General features: G+C 35.4%; 1 non-coding gene across 1 annotated transcript; it reads right to left on the bottom strand.

Annotated features, from left to right (window-relative positions):
- Positions 1–6776: 6776 nt before the first annotated feature.
- Positions 6777–6883, bottom strand: LOC121217578 (small nucleolar RNA R71). The gene has a single exon (XR_005913682.1). It is a non-coding gene; the product is annotated as a small nucleolar RNA R71 (small nucleolar RNA).
- Between the last annotated feature and the right edge of the window lie 3907 nt (positions 6884–10790).

The following is a 10790-nucleotide window of genomic DNA, read 5'->3' as shown; positions in this document are numbered from 1 at the left end:
CAAAATTATAGTTCTATAAGCTAAAATCACTAAATAGCTACGGAACTTAAATGTTTGAGCACTTGGATGATAAATAGACCATTTTTAATTTGATTGGACAAAGATGGACATTGAATAGATTAATTTTAAGGTTTGTAATAAAGGTTATATATGTAATTTAATAAATAAAATCAAATTAAGTAAAATAAAGCCAATTTTCTTTTTCATTCATCTTCTTAACGAAATTGAGGGGAGGAAATAGACCATTTTAGGGTTCTTAAGTGATTTTTGGTCCCGTTTTTAATGATTTCTATGTTTTTGGAGTCGTTATAGTTTAATCTAGCTAGCCTATGGACTAATTTACAAAACTATTGAAAGTCTAAGGTTTTACCATGAATGTATATTATTTATTTGTGATGTTTGATGGAAGAAAATGAATCCTTGTTGTTGATAAATAACTTTTGTTAAGTGAGTTTTGATGAATTTGTCAATTAAAGATTTAATTGAAAATTTTGAAATATTCATGGTGAAATTTCTGAAATAATGAAATGTTCAGGCTGCTATGAACTTGTATGAAATGGTTTCTTTTAAAAATTTAATTACACGTTTACATTAAAGGAGGTACATCATATACATGGTCAGATAAATGTAAGGGCTAAAATCATAAATCAGCATATACATTAACTAAATTCCACATCTCATTAGACCTACCTATCAACCGAATAAACTACTATCACTTTTTCATATTATAGCCAAAACATAGTAATATGCATCATTCGAATATTCACATGTTAAAGCAGCAAGTTCATGTACATCAACCAAAGAAATGTTCGAACCTATTTATCTATCCATACACACCACATGCATACATAGCCAGAGAACATAACCTCCAAGTAGTGCTTGTTACAAAACCTACTACACATTTTAGTTTTCAACACCAACCAACCAAATTAAACACTTATTGTTCAACACATATAGCTTATAATTTTAAACGTATAACATTTTAATAAAAAAATAGATTAAATCATGTCCAAGCGTGACTAAGTTCAAGCTTAGAGATAAAGCCCTTTTTTTTACTTGACTTAAAGTATACAAAATCATAATCAAAACCATCAAATTTGTCTATATATATATGTACGGTCATTATATTTATACCTTATCCAAACCTGCTTAAAAATATTTATATTCATCATCATTTCAAGTATACGATGCTACCACAATACCATGCATTTTAAGCACACAACATTCTAACTAAAACTTACACAAACCATAGGCAATATAACTACCTTTAAACACAAGGATTTAGCCATTTTCACATGGCTTTATACATAACCAAGATGAATCCAACCTTTCAAAACATAACCAACCTATACATGCCATAATTTAAGTTTAGCAAATATGGTACCCAAACAGTAGATAGTTTGATGAGCTTGGCTAACAGTTCCCGAACTTGTAGCTTGACTTCAAAATCTATAAAACAAAATAAACATAACATAGAGAGTAAGCTATCAAAGCTTAGTAAGTCATAAGCAAATAAACAACTCAATAACTTATTCAACTTAACTATATTAGACAAGATTATTACATCAATTCGCATTTAAATCAAAACATTTATGTATTCATGTTATGTACATATAATCATATGCACTTGTAAACAATTATATTATCACTTTATCCACATGCTTATATAGCCAACATTAACAAGTCATTATTTAACTTTTAAGGCCGAACATTCATTAGGCACCAAGCTCACATACTCATAAATATACAAACTCATAGTTCGAAATATAATCTCATGTACATTTGTTAATCATTTGAACGAATACTCATAAGCACGCACATATAAAATTAAAACTCATACAATAAAGTGCAATAGGCCAAATACACTTACCTTGTTTTTAATAAATATCGAACTAACTCATACCTGACCATTTAGCTCAATTTACATACTCAAACTCGACTTATCTTTGCCCGATGAACCATTCAAAATTGGATAGGACTCTCAGATAAACACATAAGTCGTATAATGCCAACGTCCCAGACGTGGTCTTACATGTAGCCATAAATCGATGTCGCTGTCTCAGACAGGGTCTTACTCGTAAACACGTATCGAAGGCACATATCGATGCCATGGTCTTACTCGCACACACATATTGAAATCCTATGTCATGACATACGTATCCTAACTATTCCTAAGGTTCATACGAGACTTTCGGATGTCATAACTTGGTCGAAACCAATTCAGAAATCTGAGAATCAAGCTTAAGTATATTCGGCTATAGCTTATGTATATTTATACATTACAAAACAGCACAAAATATATACATTTAACTACAATTTAACACGTGTATTTTCTTATAAACTTACCTCGGACGTCGTGGAATGGGACGGGGCTACTAGTCAACAACTTTCATTTTTCCCCGGTCCAAATCCGATTTCTTTGGTTCCTGATCTAAACATATTCAAATTAAGCTCATTCAAACATATTTTCATTCAATTTAGTCCAAAAACACGTAAATAGACAAATTACCATCTTACCCCTAACATTTACGATTTTTACAATTTAGTCCCTATTAAATAGAACACAAAATACACAAAATTTCAAAACACTCATGTTTGGCCGAATCTTACCCATGCTTATACAAGTCAATATATTTAATCAATTTCACATTTTAGTCTCTCAAATTATTATTTTTGCAATTAAGTCCTAATTACTCAAAATCATCAAAAACTCCAATACAAAATATGTTAATCTAAAACATATCTTTCATTTTTCATCATCAAACAAAAAAAAAATCACAAGCTATCAACAATGGTACAACTCAAAATATTCATCAAAATCAAAAACCAAAGCTTGGGTTTTGAAGATTACTAAGCAACGATCTCAAAAATGTAGAAATTATCAAAAACAGACAAGAAAACAAACCTTGATTGAGCTCCAAATAGGCCGAACCTTAGCTTTTATTCTTTCTGCTTTTCTTTTCTTAAGTTTCGGTGGATGAACAAATGAAATAACATGTATTTTTAACTTTGGTTTTGTTAAATATAAGTTTATTAACTAAATTACCTATATAACCTTATTATTATAACATATAACTATTATAAACTATGGCCACTACCGTCCACCAACATTAATTATGGCCTATTTACCAATTTAAGGCTTCAATTTAAAAAGCCACTAACAATTCAACCTCTTTTAGAAATAACCACTGAATTTTCATTTTACGCGATTAAGTCATTTTATTTAATCAGACACCTAAATGACAAAATTAAATCACGAAAATTTTGCAAATATAAATTCACACGAAATAAACATAGAAAATAATTTTAAAATATTTTTTGACTCAAATCCGTGGTCCTGAAACCATCGTTCCAATTAGGGTCTAAATCGGGCTGTTACATCACTAGGGTATTATGTTATGTGATTCTGGTGCTAGTCCTATTCGTCCTACCGATGGCTGAGTATACCAGCATATGTTGCGGTTATTTGATAGCTTGTGTGAGTAGCATCGTGTAGCCACGTCTTGATTGACAACTTGTGTGAGAAAGCACATTGATGGCTCGAGAGCGAGCAATTATGTATTCTGAGATAGAGGTAGTAATGGCTACATATGTGGCACTTTATGTGCAAGTTTTCCCAAGTATCTAAAATTTTTATTCTGAATGGTTCATTGGGTATGCCAAAGATAAGAATTGAATATGAAACTATTACGAGACGGTTCAGGTTTTGCTTATTTTTTACATACGAGTTTACTATGCTATATAGCTTACTCTATTTATTTTCCATGTTTTATATTGTCGCCAAGCTAGCTTGGATTGGGGATTGTCGGAGATTCGCCTCACACTATAAAAATTATCATTTTGGGTATTGATTAAATTTACCATTTTGAGTGTATGGCATGTATATGGACTTGGTCATTTTGTTATATGTTTCATTATGAATTTGGCCTAATGTATTGGCTTGTAATTGTCAAAGGTTTGATGTGTCATTTGGCCATGTAACTTGGCTTATTTTGGTTGAATTGGTTGCAAGCTTATATGATATATATATGCATGTATGTGCCAATGCTTGTTGGTGATTTGGTTTATCAATGCTTAGTAAATGATTGAATGTGGATTTTTGGTTTTGTTGTTGAATGGTTAAGTTGATATTTTGATATGTTATAAGATTTAAACAAAAATTTGCTTGAAGAAGGTATTGGTGTTGATACTTGCGGTTGTGAGGTTGGTATGAATTGGTTTGGTAGAATATGATGTTGTAAGTATGTTAAGTGCTGACAATGAAATGATATGCTTTAGCTATGATTGTGGATGTTTTGGTTGCCTAGGTATGCCATAAATTGTGCCATTGAATTGGTGTAAGTCTAGGTGTAAATGAGCGTGGCAAATGGCTAGGTAAATAGCCTTCATTTTGTCCATACGGGTAGACACACGGGCGTGTGTCTAAGCCGTGTGTGGCACACGGTCAGCCTCATGGGAATGTGTTCCAGCCGTGTGTCCCCTACACCTTAATTTTGAGAAACAGAATGCTCAGAATTGAGCACACAGGCAGAGACACAGGCGTGTGTCTCAGTCGTATGAGCGACACGTCCTCAGGCACGTTCGTGTGAAGTCTAAACCTATTTTATGAAAATTAAATTAACCACACGGCCTACCACACGGGCTTGTGACTTGGCCATGTGACATCAATTTGTTCATGCATTGTAAGTCAGAGAGTTACACGGGTTAGGGACACGGCCGTGTGGCTTCCTACAAGGGCATGTTGATAAACCGTAAATTATACATATTTTTACCCCGTGTTTAATGCATTTTATGGATGATTTCTCATTAGAATTGGTGAATTTGATGCTCCTAATGCTTTAATTTCATGTTTTATACTTAGGAGAGCATAGAAGAGCGAAAGGAATGAGAAACGGGCCAAAAACGGAGAAAATAGGCCAAAGTACGAAATCAACATGGCCTAGACCTCCTCACACGGGCAGACCACACGGCCATGTCAATTTGGTAGGCTCAAGCATAGCCTGAAGTAATTGAACACGGGCGTGTGCCATGGGCGTGTCCCTGCCGAGCCCAAGTTGAGTCCAATTCGGAAAAGGCTAATTTTGAGGGCTTCTAGGCATTCCAAAGCCTATAAATACACCCTAGAGGAGGAAAAAAGGAAAGAGGGGAGAAGGGGGAGTAAGGAATTACTCCAAGGAAGCTGATTGATCCATTTCAGAAGCCAGATTCATCATCAAGACTGAAGATCTCTCCTTAATTTCCCTTCAGGAGTTTTGGATTTTTTTTTATGTTTTATATTCTTTATTCTTCTGAGATGTTTTCTTATTTAGTTATGAACTAAATCCCCTAAATACCTAATGGGAATGAAGCCTAAGACGAATCTTGTTATTATTTTCAGAATCGTATGATAAATATTTGACTTGTTCTTAATTCTTGTTTTCATATCCCAGGATACTGATTCAAGACATGCTATTATTCAGAGGAGGAATAGACCTTATCTAAGAGTACTTTTGTCATAATTAAGCGGAGTTGATTGCGCGCCTAGAAATAGGGTGACAAGATTTTACCGGTTTAGGGTGAAACCTAATAACGGGATCCATAGGTCGAGTTAATGCAACCCTAGAGTGGTAATTAGAGAAAAGTCTCGGTTATTCAATCTAGGGATTAGACGTTATTAGTCTTGAATAGGGATAATAAAATAACTTAGGGATCCCTACGGAACGAGTTGAATGAATAAATCGTCCGATTCGGAGCCAGAATAACAAGTAAAGTCTAGGTGGATTTTTCTGTAGGTATTGTCTCAAGTCAATTGATTTTCCCAAAAGCAATTCCCCAATTCTTTTCTCTATGTGTTCTTAGTTTAGATAATTAGTTAATTAAAACAAATAAAACCCCTTTTATTCTTAGGCTAGATAATAAAAAGATAGCCATTTCTAGTACTTTTAGTTCCTTTGGGTTCGGCAATCCGATCTTGCTAAAACTATACTACTGTTCGATAGGTGCGCTTGCCTTTTTGTCGTGATAATAGTTAGTCTAGGTTTGATCTTCATTATAAATATTTATTACTTATTACGAATCACATGATCAATTTTTTGGCGTCGTTGCCGGGGAACTAAAATATTAGGAACACTCAATTTTTATTACTTTAGCCATTTATCTTTTCTTGCAATTTAATTATTACTAATTAATTTACTTTTTCTTTCTCTTGGCAGGTTTTCCTAGTTTATTACTAGAAGAAACCCATCAGGACCATTACTTTTTGATGAAGAAATTGATCGCACAGTTCGTAGAAACCAAAGAGAAATAAGGCGAAGCTTAAGATACATAGAGAACGAGCAAGAAGATGATACTCTACCCCCAACTGAAGAGATGGCTGAAAACCAAGGCAATCAGCTACCTCCTGCAATTGCGACTAATTAAAATCCTGCTCCACGTACTACATATGATTATGCTAAACCTTCTCTAACAGGAACTGAATCTAGCATAGTTAGATCGGCTATAGCTACAAATACTTTTGAACTGAAACCTAACAAAATTCAAATGATACAACAATTTGTTCAGTTTGATGGTTTGCAGGATGAAGATCCCAACGCTCACTTAGCAAACTTTTTGGAATTTGTGATACATTTAAAATCAATGGTGTTTCTGATGATGCCATTCGTCTTCAATTATTTCCTTTTTCATTGAGGAACAAAGCTAAACAGTGGTTGAACTCGTTACCACGAGGGTCAATTACTACTTGGGAATAAATGACAAAAAAATTTCTACTAAAATATTTTTCGCCAACTAAAACGGCTAAGTTATGTAATGATATTTCTTCTTTTGTGTAGATGGACTTAGAAACACTTTGCGATGCATGGGAGAGATACAAGGATCTATTGCGAAGATGCCCTCACCATGGGTTACTGCTTTGGCTTCAAGTACAAACATTCCACAATGGTCTGAATCCCTCGACTCGGCAAATGGTTGACGCAGCTGCTGGAGGAACCATCAACAACAAAACACCTGAAGAGGCTTATGAATTCATTGAAGAAATGTCACTGAATAATTATCAGTGGCAAGTCATGATGACTAAGCCAACAAAAACGACCGGCGTTTATAATGTCGACTCAGTTACTATGCTGTCAAATCAGGTAGAACTTCTCAATAAAAAGATTGATGGTTTACTTGTTTCTACGCAGGTACATCCAGTAATGAGGTGTAACTCAAGTGGAGGAGGTGTGCATACAGAATATCATTCCTTCAATCCTACAATCGAAGAGGAACAAGTCAACTATATGGGTAACAATAATTTTAGATCTCAAAATAACCCATACAGTAATACGTATGCAGGTTGGAGGAACCACCCAAATTTCTCTTGGGGTGGTCAAGGGAATCAAAAGCCACAAAATCCTCAGGGTTTTCAATAGCCACTGTATCAACAAAAGAAGAAACCGAACCTTGAAGAGATGCTCTCTAAATTCATCTCAGTATCAAAAACCCGTTTCTAAAATACCGAGATAGCACTTAAGAATCAACAAGCATTGATCCAAGGGCTCGAAACTCAGATAGGCCAGCTATTGAAACTAATCTCCGAACAACCACAAGGTAGCTTACCAAGTAATACTAAACCTAACCCAAGGGAACACCTCAACACAATTAGTACTCAAGATAAGGAAGGATTCATTGCGGTTGAACCAGAATTGATGCAAGAAACTGTGGTGAGCAAAGGTAAAAGTGAGCTAAGTCATAACAAAACGGTGAATGAAGAATATAGACCTCGTGTCCCATACCCTAACGCGACAAGGAAAGACCACTCAGACGAACAATTCAGTAAATTCCTCAAACTTTTGAAAAAATTACATATTAACTTACCGTTTATTGAAGCTTTGTCGCAGATGCCAAATGAAATGAAATTTTTAAAAGAGCTTTTAATAAATAAGCGAAAGTTGGACGAAGCATCGCATGTGGAGTTAAACGCAGTCTGCTCAGCTATTCTACAAAATAAGCTACCCCACAAATTGAAAGATCAAGGGAGTTTTACAATTCCTTACTTAATTGGTAGTTTAGATATAAGTCATGCAATAGCTGATTTAGGGGCTAGTATTAACGTCATGCTTTACAAAATGTTTAAGCAACTAGGTCTTGGGAAACCTAAATAAACTAGGATGAGCATATAACTGGCAGATAAAACTATAAGATTCCCTAGGGGTATTATTGAAGATGTACTCGTGAAAGTAGATAAGTTCATATTCCCCGTTGATTTCGTTGTTCTAGACATAAAGGAGGATAATAACACCCCTTTGATTTTAGGGAGGCTCTTTTTAGCAAGTACTAAAACAATTATTGATGTTGGCATAGGTGAGCTCACGCTTCGCGTTGGGGACGACACGATCACCCTTCAAGCTCATAATTTTGGCATCACATCGAACATTGAAGGTAATAGTCCACACCAATCTACTAAAACTGACAATATGACTTTGCAAAAATTGAGCTTCAAGAAGTTCACGAGCCATGTTCTAGAAATGATAGAGGACACACTCATGAAGAACGAAGGCTATGGATAGAGGAGCTAGATGAATGGCGAGCACACAAACCAAGAACACATGATAAACCGAAACTATGCCAAAATAAGGCCGATACCTCTCCAAATCAACTTAAGGTTGGCAATAAAGTCTTACTAGATGCCGCACATCCTCACATTTTCACTACCACACCGAATGAGGAAATCCCTCTTACGGTACTCAGTATTTTTCCATTCGGTACGGTGGAGGTGAGTCACTCCAAGTTCGACACTTTTAAGGTAAACAACACTCGATTGAAACCCTATTTTGATGAGATTGATAGTAAAAATGAGGAGTATAAACTCCTCGAACCACCCTGACCATTCACTAGAGAGGTAAGTCGAGCTTAGACTATAAATAAGTGCTTCTCAGGAGGCAACCCAAGCACTAACATATTTTGATTTCTTTATTTTTAATTTCGAACACGTTAACTCATTAACTTTATCTTTGAATTGCAAAGTTTTTCAGCACACACAGCCAGGCACATGGGCGTGCCTAAAGCAGTGGCCAAACAGGGGAAGAGACACAATCGTGCGATACGGCCATGTGGAAGCAGGACATGATTTCCCCAAAACACGGGATGTGATAAATCCTCATGGCCGTGCGACATGGCCGTGGGTGAACTTGATAGGTGAACACAGGCGTGAGAATAGAAAAACACGGGTGTTCCAGGGGCAAGGCTAGATTTTGTTTCTTCGAAACGAGCGTGAGACACGCCCGTGCCGTTAAGCCGTGGACAACAATACACGGGCATGGTACCCTAGCACACAGGCGTGGGAGAAGCAAACAAAGCTAGGCATGACCGTACGACATGGCCGTGTGCCACATACGCCCAAGACACATGGACGTGGGATAGTAGCCGGGCATGACCTAAATCGCAAAATTTGAAAAACACGGGTTCACCTTCAGAGTACACGGGCGTGGCCCTAGGAACTATTTTATGTTTTAAATTTTTATTAAAACTAATTTTTATTTTATTAGATTTTAGAAATTTTATTTTTAAGTAATTATTCTTTCTAGTATCCCCTAAAAAGTTATTGATTTTATCACAGTTATATAGAGCTCTTAAGCTCATCATCACATAGGAACTAAAACTCCACCGAGAAAGGCTCTCCACGACTGCCATGTCCTGATCGACCACGACTATAGCTACCACTAGATATAATATTTTTTTGGCATAGGACTTATGGCCTAATAAACCTCTACGACCGCCGGAGTATCCTCCTCCACTCTCGAACCGATTCCTCTCCAAAACTCCAGTTCGAGGATTTCATCATACAGGAAGTTTCACTTCTTTCACTATCTTATTTTTATACTCTAAATATCTATCTTTGTACATTGAGGGCAGTGTACATCTTAAGTGTGGGGGGGTATTTATTTCATTATCAAAAAAATCCCTGAATGATGACCTTGTTCTCTTGAAAGGCTCTCATATCATATTTAGGATAAATTTTAATTGATTTATGATTTTTGATTGATATATCTTGAATTAAAACATAGGCATTTATGCATTGATTATTTAAACTTTAAGACATTAAAGAATCAAGCATGATAAGTTGATTTTTAAGAATTTAAAATTATAGGTTGTTTCCCCAAGTCTAGATATTAATTTGAATTGGAATTCACGATTCTAAACATCAAAAAGCCATAAGTTTTTGTGTGATTTTTGAGCCTTTTGAGCATCTATTAATTCTGTCATGCTCACTTTTATTATTGCTTTGAGTGCGTCAGTATTGAACTGTTATTCTAGAACTTGCTTGATTATGCATGTCGAGACCACACCATTTGATTTGATATATCAAAATGATTAAGGCACTTAAGATTAACCCACTCATGCCATGAAAAGCCTACCTCCATGATTAACCCCTAGTAAACCCCCTTGAGCCTAATAAGCTATTTCTTGTAATACCCTTAATATTAACCTTTAACCCATTATTGCTGAAACCCCCTAATTTAATCCCTATTTTTGTCGAGATTTGAGTTGAGAAAATTGCTTAGTTATGTCTTGTTTGTAATAAGTTAGTCTATGAATATTTAACTTGTTCTTAAAAACAAAAAAAAAAGCTATGTATATATATTAGTAATTCCATTTTCTGAGAGGAAGCTCTGTTGTATGCAAGTGAAGATTAACTCTTTTTCTAGTTAGGCAATCTTTCAATTCAATCTCGATTCTAACCCTTTCTTTCAGCTTGTGACCACACCCCCTAACCAAGCCGCACTACAACCCTCTGAAGACCTTTTGATTGATGTATCATCTTAAATTATAGT

Source organism: Gossypium hirsutum, chromosome A02 (genome assembly GCF_007990345.1).
Source record: "Gossypium hirsutum isolate 1008001.06 chromosome A02, Gossypium_hirsutum_v2.1, whole genome shotgun sequence".
Classification (NCBI taxonomy): Eukaryota; Viridiplantae; Streptophyta; class Magnoliopsida; order Malvales; family Malvaceae; genus Gossypium; species Gossypium hirsutum.
Note: the sequence above shows the minus strand (reverse complement) of the source record. Positions and strands in the feature narration are given on the sequence as shown.